This window comes from Phascolarctos cinereus, unplaced genomic scaffold (assembly GCF_003287225.1).
Source record: "Phascolarctos cinereus isolate Bilbo 61053 unplaced genomic scaffold, phaCin_HiC Scaffold_4;HRSCAF=312, whole genome shotgun sequence".
Classification (NCBI taxonomy): Eukaryota; Metazoa; Chordata; class Mammalia; order Diprotodontia; family Phascolarctidae; genus Phascolarctos; species Phascolarctos cinereus.
In genome coordinates, this window is record NW_027555847.1 from 158795695 (window position 1) to 158815118 (window position 19424).

Sequence of the window (19424 nt, forward strand, 5' to 3'; positions counted from 1 at the left end):
GTTAAGGTTCCTGGCTTCAAATGACCATTTTGCCACTTAATACCTACATGAGCTTGGTCAAGTCATTAAATTTCTCTTGACCTCAGTTTCTTCATCTGTAAAATGAGGGAGTTGGATAAGATGACCATTAAGGTGCCTTCTAGCTCTGTATTATATGAAATCTATGAACATTCCCCAGCCAGCCTCATCTGTCCTCTAGGTACCTTACTTATCCTCAAGAATTTTCCATTGTCCCCAAATATTCTCACCTACTCCTGGAAGTGTTTTCATTATTAGTGGATTTTTCTAATCAAAGTTGGAGGATAATAGAATTTTAGAATGTCAGAGCTGTAGGGACCTTAGAGACTATCTTATCCAACCTTCTCAGTTTATGAAAGGGAGATAGAAATAAACAGTCTCGTGTTCTGCACATACTACTAACTAGCTGTGTGCCTTTGGCCAAGTCGCTTCAGTTTTCTAGGTCTCACTTTTCTCACTTATAAAATGAGGATTTTGGACTAGCTGGTATCTTTCAGTTTTACATCCTGTGATTCAATGAGACACAAAAGAATCTCATTTGAGACCTTCGTGTACCCAAAGAACCACTGTTGATACGAATATCATCTTGGGAAGGGGTTGCTTCTTTTTCCCAAGTTCATTCAATATTTATTAAGCTCTCACTGTGTGCAAGGCCATGAAAGCTTACATTAGGCTGGGGGGTAGAACATGCAAAGAGATAAATAACTACAAGATAATCTGAGGAGGAAGAGCACAAATAATTAGGGGGGTCAGTAAAGGCTTCATAGAAGAAATGAAACCTGACCTAAATCTTGAATGAAGTTAAAAATTCTATTCAGCAGAGCCCAGAGAGAACGCACTCCAGGCCTGTGTAAAGGATGGAAAGCTGAGTTTTGGTGGGCAGGCCAATTTAGTTGGAATAGAATGTGAGTAAAGATGAGTAATGTGCAACAAATCTGAAAGGCAGGCAGAGCCAGATTATATAGGGCTTTAAATACTAGGGTGAGCAGCTTGTATTTTATGTGAGATGCAATAGGAAACCACTGGAGATTTATGAGAGAAACATAGCAGAACCATGAAAAGGGCCTTTAGAAAAAAAGGAAGTGAGGTCCAGGAGCCCCTGGATCAAATGGTGTTAGCCCCAGGAATAAAAGAATTGAGGGGTTTGTCAGGACTGGCTCTGAAGACAAAGAGGTGAATTAAAAAATAATCAGTGGAGTCAATATTTATCCACTGAACATCAGGAATACTTTTAATTGTCAAACTTAAGATAGCTATATGTTTCCTCATCCTTATTATTTTTGTTCACGGTCTGTTTCACTGTACTTACTGCTAATAAAGACTCTTAAAACCTGGAACCAAACCTTTGTGTGTTTGCTTCAGGGTCAGAAGAGCAGAGGAGTTAAGAGATTTTGTTTCCATGCTGTTGGGGGTGGGATGGGGGAGGAAGGAGTGAAATCCTCCCTAGTCAGAAGCAATGATTAGTTAGTAGCAACCAGAAGGGAGCAGGTGGTAAATCCCTGGGGCCCACACGAAAGAACAATCATGAAAAAGTAGTCACCCTGGGACAGAGAAGTATCTCTGAGGATTCTTACTGACAGGAAATCCTTTGTCCCAACAATCTGATTATAAGTAGAGAGGATCTAAAATGTGGGACAGGGGTAGCTTTTGTCCTTAGTGGAAGCTTTCCGGGATGCTTTCAATTGCTCAGAGTTAAGAGCCAAGGGAGATGTTCAGTAGAGAAACTGCAGGATGTCAGAATCCTAGGAGGTTATTCCAGCATAAAAGCTTTTCAGATGCTCACACCTAAAGAAAAAAAGGAAGAGGAGGTATATGGAAAGGAGTAGACAACTAGAGAGGTGACTGAGAATGGGGATTAGGGTGCTTCTGAAGAGCTGTAAGCAGAGAGCCAAACCCAGAAACAGCAATAAGGGAAGAGAGACTGAGTCATGGGAGTGAGTAGAGATGGGAAGGAGTCTTAGTAGATCATAATACTTCCAGAGCCTAGCCAAGAGGTTTCAGAGATCTATAGCCTATCCTGAGAGGTTGCTAGTCGCTGAGATACGCTAAGAGGTGAGGGGGACTAGTTGACAATTTCCCCACTCTTTCTGTAGGATGTTTTTTCCCATGTGTCCCCATTTGAGTGGTTGTAGGAGACTGAACCCAACTGTATAAAAGGCAGAGTAGACTCTACTACTTGGCTTGTTTTTTATTCTTTACGTTTCTTTCAAGTCTTAATTCAATGTTGTTGGAGTTAGATGTGTCTTATATGGTTTGGTAATAGTTGTGTTGTATGGGGGCTAGGAGCCATGAGTTGTTTAACTGATTCCCCCAACCTGTCTCATATTGAATCCAAGATGTAAAGAGGTTTCTGAATTGTCTGGGACCTTGCTAGATGTATGCTTAATGGCTTGCACAGAGACCTGAAACCGTAATTCAGAGTAGTAAAACTGGGACTTAAGGAGGGTAGACTGAGCTCTACTCATGGGAAAATACTTTTAGGGGAGGGGAGTAGACCTCCAATTAACCAGTTGCTACAGTGAGCTGAGAAATATGCTAAGGCTATAACAGGTGCAGAGGTACAAGTGGCTATGACTAAGGTTATTCAAAGATAGGCCTGTGAAAGTTATATGGAAGTGACTTTGTCAAGAGAGATAGGGAAAGGGCCCCCTGAATACCAAGAAGTTTTGGAAGATTGCTGAAAGAAAACCATCAAAGATGATCACAGAAGTTTGGAGAATACTTAAGCAATGATTGAAAGTTCTCTAGATTATGAGTTCACCAGGGGTCCCAGAACCAAAAGAAGGGAGGATCTTAATAATGCTTAAGGTGAGAAATAAGGGTAGATAGACAGAGATATTAAGGTCAAAGAAGAGTAGCTTTGGACTGAGTAGAGGGGGATTGGAAGGACTTTGGCAGTCTGAAGAATATCTCTCTTTTAAGAGATGGAATAATCAAGAGAGTGTGGCATGCCCAAAGGGTTACAAAACTCTGCATACCCTTTGATCCAGTAATACCATTACTAGGTCTGTATTCCAAAGAGATATAAAAAAAGGGAAAAGGACCTACATGCAGCTCTTTTTGTGGTGGCAAAGAATTGGAAATTGAGGGGATGCCCATCAATTGCGAATGGTTGGACAGGTTGTGGTATATGAATGTACAGAATTTAGAACACTAAATGTAGCTCATGCTATAAGAAATGATGATTAGGCAGATTTCAGAAAAGCCTGGAAAAACTTAGATGAATTGATGTTGAGTGAAGTGAGCAGAACCAGGAGAATATTGTATACAGTAACAGGACCATTGTGCAATGACCAGCTTTAATAGACTTAACTTCTCTCAGCAATAAAATGATCTAAGACAATTTCAAAAGACTCATGATGGAAAATGCTATCTGCATCCAGAGAAAGAACTATGGAGTCTGAATGCAGATCAAAGCACATGTTCTTTTTTTCCTCTCTCATGGTTTCCCCCTTTTGTTCTGATTCTTCTCTCACAACATGACTAATGTGGAAATATGTTTAATATGATTGTACATGGATAGCCTAAAAAAAAAAAAGAAAGAGTGTGGCAGAGGGAAGAGAAAGCAGAACCAGCAGGAGAAATGGAATTGCAAAAAGAATATGAACCACTCCAACAACAATGAGGTGGCTGAAGTGCCAGACTTCCTTCTAGAAGGCAAGAGAGTCACCTATAATGATATTAAAATGACGGTCTGTATGACATGCAGATCTAGCCAGAAATGATGAAGCAGAGATCATTGACTGCCTTGCCTAACCCAAACTGTATGTATATATGACTGTGTAGACCCTGGGCAGGCAGGACACAAATGAGCCCTAGACTCAGGGCATAGGTAAACCAAGGCTCAGAGACATTAAGTGACCTACTTGTAGGCATTATTTATGAGGTCAAGGTTTAATCTTGGAAAAGTTAAAAAAGCCCTGCCCAGGCTGAATTCTATGAAAAGCCAACCTTCCAAGTTGCAGATGTGGACATGGGAGTAATTAGACATTAACATGGACTTAAGAGCCAAGAGCCACTAACAAGGTTCCTGAAGCCTTCTCCAGGAGTTAATATTTTTCCTCCTGACTCATTGTGGGGGGCGGGGAGAAGAGAGAAGTTTAAAAATAAACAGTGACTTGGTTTTTATTTTTAAGTCAGGAGAGAGAGAGACAGAGATTGTCAGGGAATGACCTAAGATGACTTTCCAAAGTAGGAGAATGAGACAGATACAGGCTGAAGTTTCTGCTGAGTAATAAATGAATCTCATCTGCGTATGTTGTGCACCCCAAACCCAATATTCACATCTATGTTCACTTTTTCCCCCTTCTATCCTACAGTGTCTATGAAGGCCTGAAAAGAAATCCCTAGGACAAAAGCCATGTTGGGCAGGTGGGGCTCTCAGAACAATTTAAAAATGAGTGGGTTCTTGAAGAGTCTGAAAAGGAGCAGGTTAAGTTTCCTTTATATTCCAAAGAACACTAAATGTAGTTCATGCGTGTTCTGGGCTCACTCTCCCAAGGCCTGCTCACGCTGACCAAAGAGTCAGGTTTCTCACTAAACATGTCTTGATTGCAAGACTTAAAAAAAAATTAATGTTTCATTTTTTCTCCAATTACATGTAAAAAGTCTTAACATCCTTTTTTTTTCCCAAAATTTTAGTTCCAATTTCTCTCCCTTCCTGCCCCCTGCCATTGAGAAAGCAAGCAATTTGACATAGGTTATATACATGTAATTGTGATTGCAAGACTTTGGATGTTTGTTAGGATCATAGATCGATTCAGAGCTAGAAGTGATCTTAAGAGGTCATGCAGTTCCAACCCTCCCATATTTTACAGGTGACAAAACTGGGGCTCAGGGAGGTTGTGTCTTTTTTTAAATATAAACTTATTTATTTTTAGTTTTCAACATTCACTTCCACAAGATTTTGAGTTCCACATTTTTCACCCCATCTTGCCCCTCCCCCACCCCAAGATGGCATGCATTCTGAATACCCCTTCCCCTAGTCTGCCCTCTCTTCTATCTCTCCCCCCACTTCTCTTATCCCTTTCCCCTTCTATTTTCCTGTAGGGCAGGATAGATTTCTATACCCCATTTCCTATATTTCTTATTTCCCAGTTGCATGTGAAAACATTTTTTTAAAATGTGTTTTTAAAACTTGGGGTTCCAAATTTTCACCCTTCCTCCCTCCCTACCCACCCTCTTTGAAAAGGCAAGCAACTCAATATAGGTTATACATGTGCAGTTATGCAAAACACTTCCATAGTAGACATGTCATGAAAAGCTAACTCCAGGGAGGTTGTGTCTTAATCAACATACTGTGTCTTGCCACTGGACTCAGATGACTCCGGAGGAGAAAGTGAAGCTGGTGACTTTGCACAGCCCTCCCTCACTTAATTCACTTGCATGTTATGGCATCACCTCCCTGATGTCATTGCCCTTTTTGAGAATGAAGGACAACAACAACAACAACAACAACAACAACAACAACGTAAAATAATAATTGGCAGAGTCAAGATTTGAACCCAGGTCCTCTGACTCATGGGTTTGAATCCCAGCTCTGCTCCCAAATCCACTGTTCTTTCCACTACATTGAAGTTTCTCTTAACATTTTATAACTGGCTAAGATTTTTTTTCTGCTATGTTTCATTATGTCCCTCTCTACCTTATCTTGTCTGTTCTCATTTAGTTACAAACATTAAAAAATCCCTAGAAAATCTTCCAGGGCTGAGTGCCCAAGGTCAAGAGGGGAAGAAGAAACTGGGTGACTACAACTACAATTATCTCCCCCACATCATGACTTTCTCCATCGAGGTTTCAATATGTTGTGGGTTGGCATTAGAAATTAAATGGGAATCTTTTGGGATTTTTGAGGAAGCCGAAGATGACATGAGGAGGTCAACAGACAACGCAGAGCCTATGACCAAATACTTAACCCAAATTTTACAATAAGGCACTGTAAGTACCTCACAAAAGAAAAAGAAAAAAGCTCAGACTTCTTTGCTATGAAGGAAGGGTCAAAAATTTTATGTGGATTTTCCAGATCTTGGGGTGCCCTGCCCCTAACCCCCATGATGTGGAAGGTATAGCTGTATTTCCATGAGGAGTGAAAAAGAAGGGAGAACTGTATTTCCATGAGGAGTGAAAAAAGAAGCAAAGGGGATGACAGCCAGAAGGGAATAAGTAGAGCAATTCTTGGGGCCCACAAAAGAAAAGAAAGGGATGAAAGGGGAATCCCCAGATTTGGGGGTTTACATTAGCAGAAGGCCCAATATCCCCTAAGGCTCACCTATTAAATATCTTCCCTTTTCTCCTTTTTTTGGGGGGAATATTTTATTTTTTCCCCAATTACATGTAAAAACAATTTTTAACATTTATTTTTTTAAATTTTGAGCTCCAAATCCTCCCACTTCCCCCTCCTTTTCCCCCTTCCTGAGATGATAAGCAATTTGATATAGGTTATACATGTCTTACTTTTCTCCCTAGTTGTCTTCCTCTACCACCAGGTGTTCTCACCTATTCTTCTGACCACTCATATCCTCAGGTATTTCCTTCCACTTTTGTAATCCTCATTTGTCATTTTGGTGTCCTCATTTCTCCTCCAAGAATCCTATTCTGTCTTCCAATTATCCTCACTAGCCTAGACATCTTTTGATACCTTTGGGTGTAAGATGTCACCCAAGACATAGATGTCATGCTGATCAGGTTTGCAGGGGACAAAAAGTTGGAGGGGCTAGGGAATATGTTGGGTATTAGGAGCAGGATTCTAAAATATCTTGATGGGTTATAATGGTTAACCAAATTTAACAAGAGGACATTTAAGAGATAAATGTGAAGCTCTGAGCTAAGCTAGAAGGGATGTTATAGTTCGACTATTCCAAGTCCTTTATTTTATAGGTGAGAAAACTGAGGCACAGAAAGCCTGACTTATTCAAGGTCACACGGTAAATGGCAGAGCAAGAATTTAAACTCATGACCTCTGACTTCAAATCTAGGGCTCTTTTCTTTGTACCAACAAGTCTTTTTTGGATTTTGGCTCAAAAAATAATTTCAGGACAGAGAAAAAATGTATGCTCTGTAGACAAGTTTTCTGTTAGACATTTTCCTTATTAAAAAAAAAAGTTACTTTGAGAAAAAAAGACAACTTGTCTGAAAAGAGAAAAGAGTTTTGTGCGCACTCTGGCCCAGATGATAATAAAAAGAATGACTCACACACACATGTTTTAAGACCTAGAAAGTACTTTCCTTACAACTTGGTGAAATAGGTGATTCAAGTATTATCATCATCATTTTACAGATGAGAAAACTGAGGCTCTGAAGGGTCAAGTGACCAGCCAGAGTCACACAGCTAGTAAATGTTAGAGCTAGAATTTTCACCTAGGTCTTTCCTGACTCCAAACATTTGACCTTTAGTTGTCTCTAGCTACTCCCAGGTGGTCTCCCTTGCTTCTCAGATTATTGACTTAGTCAAGTTTAGAATAGTCAATAGTATGCAGAGTTCTGTACTAGGCATACAGAGGAGCAGACGCAATGCTAGAGCTGACTCTTACCATCCCTTAGGGGCTGATTGTTAAAATTTCAGTGTGAGCATTTATACTTTGGCAATTGGCAAACACTACAAGGATCGATTTATTATTTTGTCGATTGCTTAGATTTAAGAAAGTGATGGAATAAATGTTAATAATTCAGATTAAACTTAAAAGTGTGTTGTGTGTACATTTCTTCCTCCCCCCTCCCCCTTCCCCTCCAGCTAGCTGTTAAAACATTTCCCAGCACACCCCTGGAAAAAGGTGATGTAACTCTGGAAGGAAGGGACCTTACAGATGCATGGCAACATAGAATATACACAAAACTAACCAGGCAGGATATTTACAAAATAGATACAGGCACAGTGTATAATTTAGCCAGCCCCAAACATCTGGATCTTAAACTTCTTGTATGCTGCACAGTGTTTGTATGTATATACTGTTGTCTGTGAATAGAAGACTACTTGTTCCCAAATAGGTTGTTCCCCAGGATCTGAGGATGATGTCAGAGAACGGCCCCCTCTGAAAGTGAAGCTAACAAGGATAAACTTATAATGGTTTGGAGCCAATGAGTCAACAGGCAGGATGATGTGGCTGCCAATAAAGCTGAAGTAAGCTCAGGATGGGAGAATAGAAGTGTAGAGGCCAGGGTGAAAGCAGTAGACTAACTGAACGGGTCAAGCTACATCTGGAGTCAGTTCTGGACCCCACATTTTGAGAGCACATTGACTAGACTATAGTCTCCAGAGAATAGTAACCAGGAGCAGGAGGGGACTTGAAGCTATGCTATGGAAGGATTGCTTAACAGAATTTGGGATGTTTAGCCTGAAGAAGCCACTATGTGGGGCGTGTGTATGTGTATGTGTGCTAGAGCCTGCTACAACTGGCTCATGAGAACTTAGAAATTGACAAAAGCTACAAATCAGGGCTTGATTCAATAAACACTTGTTAAGCACCTACTATGTGCCAGGCACTATGGTAAGCACTGGGGATACAAAAAAGAGACAAAGAGTTTCTGCCCTCAAGGAACTCACAATCTAATGGAGGAAAAAATTTATTTTGTTGATTGACTAGATTTTAAAAAGTGATGGAGAAAATATTAGTTATGTAAATTAAACTTAAAAATGTGTTTGACACACATATTTCCCCCCCCGAGAGCTGATTGTTAAATATTTGCCAGCATACTCTTCAGAGTAGGGAGGGCCTATAAAGGAATATCAGTACCCCAAACCTTTCTGAAGTAATAGTTCCTCTTCTCAGAGTCAACCCAGGTCCCTTTTTTGGGTGTCAGGTGGTTGGTTTTCTCTTTAGTGTTATGTATGTTTGTTTTTATAGTATATACATACATATATCACACACACGCACATATATATGTATATACAAATAAATGTATACACATATGGCATATATAAATCTTTTGGATTGGACCTGTGATTTCATTGATGAAAAATATTTGTAAAGTGCTTAGCACAATGCCTGGCACGTAATAGACACTTAAAAATGCTCATTCTCTTCTCCCTTCCCTTCCCCCTCTGGTGTGGAAACTCCTTCTCCCAGTACAGATCAGCATTTGCTCTATAGCACTCCATGGGGCAACCATTTTGCTTCTGCAGGGAGGTTAGCTGGTTGGTACAAACAGGACTGGTTTTCTGTGGGACAAGCTCATGTGTATAAATATACTAGGGGCTAGTAACAAACACTAGGAGTGTTGGTAGATGAGTAGACTAATTCTGAATTTTGAAAAGAGTACTGCATTTCAACATCCTTTTCCTCTCTTCCTTGCCTAATGGCAAGAGCTATCTTGTAGCACAAGACTAGGATAAAAATATCTGGTGTAATTAAAATGAGTGCATCAAAATATAATAATAATAATAATCTAATTTCTTGAATGGTAGTTCAGCACATGCAATATGCAATAACAGAAGAATTAGTGGAATAAGAGTCACACATACTCTGAATTGGAACGGACCTTAGAGATTGTCTTGTCAAAACTTCTATGAATCCACTCTATGGCAAGTTGTTATCAATCTTAGCTTGAACAGTCTTGCCAATGGGGAACTCATTATTTAATGAGACAGTCCATTTCATATTACGATAGCCCTTTAAATTGAGATGATCCTTCATCAACTCCTCAATGGCCAAAGCTCTTTCATCTTTAACTCATGAAAACTTTCCTGACCTTCTTCAAAGCTTGAAATTCTTAGTTGTTCTAGAGAAGAGAATACTGGGCCTGGAGTCAGAAAGACCTGAGTTCAAATCTAGCCTCAGACACTTACTAGCTGTGTGACCCTGGGCAAATCACTTAACTTCTGTTTTGCCTTAGTTTCATCACATGTAAAATGGGGATAATACCTCCTTCCCAGGGTTGTTGTGAGGATCAAATGAGATAATAATTGTAAAATGGTTAGCACAGTGCCTGGCACATAAGGGCTATATAAATATTAGTTATTATTATTGTTATTATTATTATTATTATTCTTGGCCCCTGAGCCAACCTGGCTCTGAGGTTTAGAGATCTGCTAAACCTCAGCCTTAATTATCTGCCTCTGCTGCTGCTACTGTTGTCACTAGGTGCCCTCTCATAGCACTTGCTTCTCTCCTTCCTATCTGTCCCCTGTCTTCACACACTCTTGAGTACAGAAGTGTGGTTTCTTTTTTAAATATTTAATAATAGTTAATTTAATTTAAATAATATTTAATTATTTTAAATTTATGTTTATATACAAATACACACATTTACACATACATATACATATGTGTATACATACACACACATATATATGTGTGTATATATATTTCACTCACATTTCCTGGTATTTTCCCTCCTAGAGAGTGACCCCTTATAACAAAGAATAAAAATTTAAAAGGTAAGAAAAAACAGCTCAGTAAGACCAACTAAGACATCTACCATGTCTCGTACCGTGAGCCTGTGTTCCACACTTATCGTCCCCCACCTCTGCAAAGGTGGGAGACATGTGCCCTCTCATTTCTTACTTGGGATCGAGCTTGCTTATTATAATTTCATAGCATTCAGTTTTGATTGTCCTATTATTTTTTATTCTATTTACATTGATGGAGTAATTGTCTATAGCAGATATATCAAACACAGGCCTGTGAGGCTCCATTGCAGTCTTCAATACTCCCCAGTATGGTCAGAACCTGATTAAAATGCAACTGAGAAATATTGAACAAAATAAATAAATAAAAATACAATAGAACGTAGGTTTTCTAAGTCAGTGCAGGGAGGTTTAGTGGCCCTCTTTTCTATTTCAGTTTGATACCACTGTTATATAGTGTTTTCCTGGTTCTGCTTACTTCATTTTGTGTCAGTTCATAAGAATCTTCCTATACTTCTCTGTATTCATAATATTCATCATTTCTTATAATGTTGTAATGTTCCATTACATTCATACATCACATTTTGTTTAGCCATTTCTCAAATGATAGGCATCTACTTTGTTTATAATTTTTTGCTACTACAAAAAGTTCTGCTATAAATATTTTGGTGTGTATGAGACCTTTTTTTTCTTATCGTTAGCTTCTGTGGGATTTGCCAGGATGGATGGACCAATTTACAGTTTTACCAATAATGCATTTTTTATTGTTGAGTTGTTTCAGTCATGTCTGACTCTTTGTGACCCAATTTGGGCTTTTCTTGGCAAAGATCCTAGAGTGGTTTGCCATTTCCTTCTCTAGCTCATTTGACAGATGAAGAACTGAGGCAAACAGGGTTAATTGACTTGCCCAGGATCACATAACTAGTAAAGTGTCTGAGGCCAGATTTGAACTCAGGAAGATGAATTTTCTTGACTCCAGGCCCAGCACTCTATTCACTGCACCACCTAGTTGTCCCAAAATGCATTAGAATGCCTGTCTCTTCACTATTCCTCCAACATTGCTCACTTTCATCTTTTGTCTCATTTGCCAATTTGCTAAGTGTGAGGCAAAACCTCAGAACTGTTTGCATCTGCATTTCTGTTATTATTAGTGATTTATGTAGGATGTAAACACCTTGAAAGTAAGGACTTTCATTTTTGTCTTTATATGCCCAGAGTCTAGCATGGCCTACTACGCGCTAGTCCTTGGTATGTAGTAGGCTCAATAAATGCTTGTTGATTGGTAAACGGGAGCAATATTTTGTATGGTTAGTAGTTTTCAATTCTTTTGAGAGCTGTTCACTTCCTTTGACCCCTTATTGATTGGGGAATGGCTTCTGTTTTTACATATTTGTGTTACAAACAGGTCCCATTTGTGTGAATAATGAATCCTCTTGAAGTGGTAACATTCGAATTCATACTACATATTTTCATTAGGTATATTTTACATAATTGCAACTGGGATTTGAATGCATACAACCACTTCAGGGGATTCATTATTGGTACCATTTAGGGCTTAGCTGTAGTTCCCTATGGACGCTGAATATCAAACCTTGGTCATAGATATTTGATAAAGATTTTTTTCCCCCAGTAACTTCCCTTCTTATCCTAGTTGTGTTAATTTTGTTTGTGCACAAGATATTCGATCAAAATTTGTCTTTTAGGATTTGTTTACAAGGGAAAAGAGAATATATAAGACATAATACAGTTGGGCAAAGTAATTAGTGTACAAAGTCTATTGATAATCCAGGCTAGATGGTTCTAAATTTCCTATGCTCTATTAGGCTAAAAGTTCTTTCAGGTCTAGCCTAGTCATTTGTGTTCCCCTGGGCAATGGCTCCAGATAATAAGGATGTTGTCTCTCCTGAACACACCTTGTCAAATTAGAATTTTGTCCAGAGAGGCTCTCAAGACTTCAATCATGGCCACTCTTTAAAGCATGCAAATTAATCAGGAAATCTTGAATACTTGAAGGGCTGGATTTGGCATTGGAGGAGTTGGGTTAGAATTCCAGCCCTGCCACTCATTACCCATGCTGACTTGAGCAATTTACTAAACCTTTCTAGGTCTTTCTTTCTTTTCTTTTCTTTCTTTCTTTCTTTCTTTCTTTCTTTCTTTCTTTCTTTCTTTCTTTCTTTCTTTCTTTCTTTCTTTCTTTCTTTCTTTCTTTCGCTAGGCAATGGGGTTAAGTGACTTGCCCAGAGTCACATAGCTAGTGAGTGTTATGTGTCTGAGGCCGGATTTGAACTCAGGTCCTCTTGACTCCAGCACCAGTGCTCCATCCACTGCTCCACCTACCTACCCTGGTCTCATTTTTTTTTCATCTGTCAAATAAGAGGGTTAGATTAGCTGCCTTCTAAATTCCTTTCTAGCTTTAAGTGTCAAATTCTATGATCTTCTGTCAAAGTGACATAAGACTTATTAGCGCAAGATTCTTAACTTGGGTTCTGTGAACTTTTTTTTTTTTATAAATTTTTAGTAGCACTGATTTCTTTTGTAATCCTATGTATTTTATTCTATTCATTTAAAAACTATTCTGAGAAGGGGTCCATAGGTTTTACCAAACTACCAAAAGTTTCCATGACACAGAAAAAGCTAAAAGCCTCTTCTTTAGAGGGAAAATGAGGACCAGTGGATATAAGTGATAGAGATTGATTTCACTTCTCTATAAAAACTGTCTAACAGAGTTGTGTTGTAATGGAGTGGGACCCCTTAGTATAGATAGCAAGTTCCCTGTGATTGGAGGTCTTGTTGTTGAAAATGTTATAGAGTAGATGAATGTTTTAAGAATTGCCTCTATGTTCACTTCTACCTCTCAGATTCTATAACTCTATGCTTCAAAGTTCTGTGGGCCTTAAAAACCAAGAGGTATAGCAGTAGGCTTTGGAGAAGAATGGGAGACAGAAGCAGACTTGGATAGTTCATAGACATGGCTAGTGTCAGAGTCTTGAGAAAGGGCCATATGTTGATATTTAGGGCAATTCCTGGATGTGATAAAACCTTGAGCCCATCATCCACAAAGGTGGCATGAGTAGGGAATATCTCAGGATAAGACAAATAGAAGAAATAAAGTTAACCCAAGCAGGTTTTGCATGAGATAAATTAGGCTATAAGTTGTAAAAGCCTTACATAGCATTTGGACAGTAACTACTCTTGCCCTAATATGTAGTGCCTAGATAATACTAATAGCTCATATTTATGTAGTGAAAAGCTCTTTATATACATCCATTTATTTGATCCTTACAACAACCTTGTGTGGGAGCTAATGCTAGCTAGCATTTATATAGTGCTTTAAGGTTTGCCAAGTGTCTTACAAATATTATCTCATTTTATCCTCATAATAATCTTGGGAGGTAGGCACTATTTTTCCATTTTACAGATGAAGAAATTGAGTCTGGGAGAGGTCAAATAATTTATTTAGGATTAGGATTAGTGAGTGTCCACAACAGAATTTGAACCCAGGTCTTCTTAACTCCAAATTCAGAGCTCTATCCACTATGCTAAATTACTTTTTCAGTTGCCTTTGCTCTAGGGTAGTATAAATTAAAGAAACTTCCCACCCCAAAAGGGCTGGACAGTCTTGGCATAAGATGCATATGAGACACTCACCCAGAGAATGACAAGTAAGTATTCTGGACTCTGAGGTGCGAAGTGTTGATCCTACTTAATTAATCAATATGCATTTATTGGGCCTTTTAAATATAATTAGTATTTATAAGGCCCTTACTATATTTATTTATGGGCACATTTATTATGTGCCAGGCACTGTGCTAAGCACTAGAGATACAAAAGATGAATGTTAAATGATGCCTACCCTCAAGAAGCTTACATTCTAATGGGGGAGACAATGTTTATATACATAAGCATATATGACATATACAAATAAAATTCAAATGTAGCCAATTATACAAGTTAACCTTGAAGGAGAAAGCATTAGGAGATGTGGGGACTAGGAAAGGTCTCTGACAGTACCACTTGAGCTATTCAAGGCTACTTTTGATGTATAACTGATAACCTTTGCCCAGAAACCTTCTGTCTTTACTATCTTGGTCACTTTAAGTATGATTGCTTTTGCTTTTAATTGGGTTTATATATCTCCTTATTCTCTCAGAAAATCCAGAGCTCAGTCAACACAATTGGTGTCAGAAGTGGTACTTCATAACCATAATGAACATTTAAAATATCTCCAAGGGAAAAGGAGAAGAGAGGGATGAGAGGACTATTCTGGGCTGGTCACCCTACAATTAGTGGTATTACATAGCCAGGAGACCATTCCAGGTCACTCAGTCTGTTCACTAGGATAAGCAGAATTTCCCCTGGACCCTAAGGAGAAATATTGGTCAAGAAGCACAATATGTAGGTGAAGAAGTAGTGAGCCCTTATTGATCCTCACTGTAATTGAGAAAATAACTAAGCTATGGAAGTAGCCCAGAAGAAACTGCAATATGTAATAAAAGGGGAATTTGATGGAGGGCATTGGAGAAGGACTACGTGAACTGTTTTACAAGTAACTTCAATATCATCCATTATCAATGCTGAAGCACTACAGACATTATTGGTAAAACTCCCATCAGATCCTCCACTCTTGATTATGGAAGACTCCTGAGTGATAGAATAGTGACAGGCAGCATATATGTGGGGCGTGTATTTTGTGGTATGAGTGAAGCTACATCTATCTACAGGTAACTTCTACCTTGCTTTTGGCAAACCACAGAGAAGGAGTCTACCATGCAATTGATTAATTACTCAATCATGGAATTTCATTTTGGCACTCCCCTCAAACCACTAGCTTAATGGTAATGTCAGAAGGTAGTATATGTATTGACTTTTTCCTATGGCTGTAGTATTTTCCATTGCTCACCAGAGGGCACTCAGACTACAGACAGGTACCACTCCATCTTCCTAGCAGCCTAAACTCTTCCTGGCTTGCAGGCCTAGAAGTATGATCTGAGACATTCAAAAATTAAGATAAGAAAATCTGTATCTCTTTTCTGAAAACTCATTCCTGCATAGAAGGCAAACCTTTCTTATTCATCACCCACTGGCCCTAATCACAGGATTTAGATAATTGTTAACGGTCATATGATTTATTGAAACACAGTTCTGTGAATGAGACAGACATTTCTTTCTGATCCTTCTGCCCTACACCCTCTCTGTGTTTGGGGCAGGGGGAGAAAGATAAAGGAAGGGATTTTGGACTGAAAACTCACCAAGGTTGGCTTAGCGAGCCCTCAGAGGAATAGAGAGAACGTGTGGGATTGGAGGTTGGCACCACCTCCTGCTTGATCTCCTATGACTAAGGGATTTTAGGGCAGTTGCCAGCCTTATTCATCTCCTCCAATCCAAGCTTGGCTTTGCTCTGCAATCCCTCTTTTTGGATCCCTGCTTCAGCTATCACAGGTCTTCAGGATCCTTTCCAACTCTTGCTTTGCTCTGCCCTGGCTGGCAGTTGGGTAAGGGAGAGGTCCGTGGCTGCACGATTGCCTTGTCCCACCTGTCAGTCAACATGCTTTTAGTAAGCACTGCTATATGCCAGGCATTATCCTAAGCACACAAAGAACTGGGATACAAAGAAAGGCAAACATATAGTCTCTGAACTCAAGGATATCACATTTTAGTGAGAGAGACAACATTTAAACAACTATGTTTATACAAAATGTAACTAGATGAAAAGTTATGTCAGAGAGGAAGGCATTTGAAGCTGGAGGGACTGGGAAAGATCTCTTGGCAGAAGTTGGGATTTGAGCTGAGTATCAAGGAGGTTTGGGAAGCTGGGAGGTAAAGGTGGGGAAGAAGACCATTACAGGTATGGGTATTGCCAGTGAAAAGTCATGGAGCTGGGAGATGGAGTGTGAGGGGACTACAGGAAGGCAGGTGCTGCTGGATCATAAAGTACACAGAGAGACTAGAAATGTTGGAAGGAGCCGGCTTATAAAGGAATTAGGGTTAGGGTTGCCAATGCTATATGCTATATACTTAATCTTGAAGATAATAAGGAGCTGCTGGAATTTATTGAGTGGGAGTGGTGGTAGTGGTGATATGGTCAGATCTGTGCTTTAGGAAGATCACCAGACCACCTTGTTAAAGCCTTCCCTGCCCCAGTTGTATGGAAAGAAAGTCCCTGTATGCTCAGCTGGGATGTCTAGTCTCTCTACTTCCAGCTGCACAGAAGGAACTCACATGGAATGCTGGACCTGGGTATAATTCTACAGGATGAAGCCCTTAAACACAGTCCAGGGGACAAGGCCTCTCTCATGTACCCATCTATTAAGGCTCATCATGCCTCTCAATTACTTGTGGGGCTTTATCCTACTCCTGAATCTATCTATGGTTCTCAATCCTACTTAAGATTGGGGATGGGATGGGATGGGAAAAATGGGGCAGTATAACCTTTCCTGCCAGGGAGCGGGGTAGCCCTATCCTATTCGCTACTTGTCCTTGCAAAGGCTCTAAGTAACTGTGAGCCCACATTTACTAACATCCCATGAAGATGTTGTGCAGTGCTTGGGAAAGGATGATGGATGGTATATATCGGGTCTTGATAATATGGGTCTCTCTAATCTAGAGCAAAAATAGATAAAAGCAATTGTAGCCAGGTAGTGGAAGGCCTTGTTCACAGTGTTAGCAGCAGACAAAGCAGAACTGTTAGGAAAACAACTGTTAGGCTAGGTGAGCCTCTTCCCCAAATGAACATTGGGGAGATTCAAATTCTTTACTTGACATCTACAAGAAGGAGACCAAGAACTTCATGACAGGTAAAGGATTCCTCAGCAAAAGAATAGAAATAATGCTCATTCAGATTTTTTTTTCAGTTTCATCTAACTCTTCATGACCCCATTTTTTTTTTTAGCAGAGATACTGGAGTGGTTTCCCATTTCTTTCTCCAGCTCATTTTATAGATGAAGCAACTGAGGCAAACAGGGTTAAGTGACTTGCCCAAGGTCACACAGCTAGTAAGTGTCTGAGGCCAGACTTGAACTCAGGAAGATGAGTCTTCCTGAGTCCAAACCTGGTGCTCTAGCCACTGCACAGAAAAAATGCTCAAGCACTCTCAAATGAAACTGATAAGAGGTGGGAGCCATGTCTCAGATAATAAGAATAGCAATGACACTGCTCTAAGAAAGCTTTCCGATCTTGTGAAAAGTTAGAAAATAGAGAGCCATCCTAGAGACCAAAACTGTCAGGTGTGAAGAGCCACACACACACACTTTCCCTAGAGAAATAAATGCCTGGTATACCTGTGGAGAGACTCATTCCCTGCAGGGGAGGGGAGCTCATTTGATGACAAGGGGCCACCCTGAACTCAGAACAAGCTCATCTATAATGGAGGAGTCAAACATTCACTGGAAAGAACTTAGAACTAAGCAGGAGAGAGAGCTCATTAAAAATAGTGAAAAGGAGAGGACAGGTGAAAAAAACAATTCCCCCCCCCAGGACCATTTGTGTCCAAATAGCAAGGTTTTAAAACACAAGAAAGGGGGCAGCTAGGTGGCTCAGTGGATGGAGCACTAATTCTGAAGTCAGAAGGACCTGAGTTCAAAGGCAGCCTCCTACACTAGCTGTGTGACCTTGGGCAAGTCACTTAACCCCATTGCCTTAAAAAAAAATGAAAAAAAAATCCACCAGAAAGGATAACTAAAATGTCAGATGTGCAAGGAAGTAAACTCTGGGAAGCTATGGATCTTTCCCAGAGGGTTGTCGGTGATGGCAAGTAGAAGGCAGTAGATGACTTCCAACGATTTTGAAGCTCAAGTTCATAGATGCTGGAATCCTGATGTAAGCTTGGGAAAAGTAGCTGGAGTCACCTTATTTAAGCACCAAATATTGGGAACATTTATCTGAGGCACTTGTACCCTCCCTTTGGCAAATGATTATTGCAGAAGCTCTTACAATTGAATATTAAACCTGATATGTGTTCATGTGTATGTTTTATATCTTGACACATCTGCATATGAACTTGCTGTTTAAATGCATATGTTCACTTATTTTTTGAAGTTATTTTAGTTAAGAATTTATTGTTCCTTTCTTTATTTAGTCAAAGGGACTTTCAACACTTATCAGGCTTCTGCCTATGTGTGGGTGTATGTTTGCGCCAGTTAATTACTTCAGTGAAAGAAAAGTTTCAGAAAGTCTAGACATTTGGAACTGTGGGCCCCCCAATTCTAATGAATAGCTGCTTTATTTCTCTGTGTCCGTACATCATAAGAGTATAAATTTCAATATAAGATTAAGGGCCTAGTAGGTGGGTTTTTTCATGGTGAATTTGTAAATGAGTGTGTCCATGTGAATGATCTGAAACCTGTTTTTAGGCAAAAGAAGAGCTTGGCAAAAGTCATTACAGTCATGTTTTGCTAACAATGGCTTTGGTTTTAATTGCAAAGCAGTGGTCAGTCTATATTCTCCATACCAGTGAATTCATAGGTCCTATACCTTCCCCTCCTCCCTGCACCCCCAATTTTTTTGTGTGCTAGTTATAATCATGGGAGTGATATTGGGTTTCTAGTTTTAAGTTTCATCATTGTTTGGTACTTAAATCTGTATCCATAGTGTACTGTAGGTATATGGAATTTCATGTTTCTTTCATCAGGCCTTTGGATGCAACTACCATGGACTATTAAATGAATGATGAATATCTATCAGGGATTTTGTAGAAATGATTCCTGTATGTGATAGGGGGTTGGACAAGGACGATGCCTTCTAGAACCTCTCTGGCTCTAAAATTCTATGATACAGTCAAGATTTAGTACCAAAAGATTCAGTTTGGGTACATGGGCACAGGTGGCAGTAGTGTCCAAGTATAAGGGTAGGATTTCATTACCAGGGTCCAGAACACACTTGAAGGAATGGTTAGAGAAGAGTGTCCAGAGAAGGAGTCGCATGTCAGAATGTGACACAGTTTAGCTGGTTAATAAAACTAATTATAATGCATTCATTAAGGTCAAATAGTTTACTTACTATATATATGAAAATATTATCAGTATTCTTAAAACTGTCAGCAGTACTAAGGTAGTTTGAAAGAAAGGTT

General features: G+C 39.5%; 1 protein-coding gene across 1 annotated transcript in view; it reads right to left on the reverse strand.

Moving 5' to 3' along the window:
• Window positions 1–19424, reverse strand: part of FAM221B (family with sequence similarity 221 member B) — a 47222-nt gene that overhangs the window by 4722 nt on the left and 23076 nt on the right. The gene's annotated exons all lie outside the window — the stretch shown is intronic.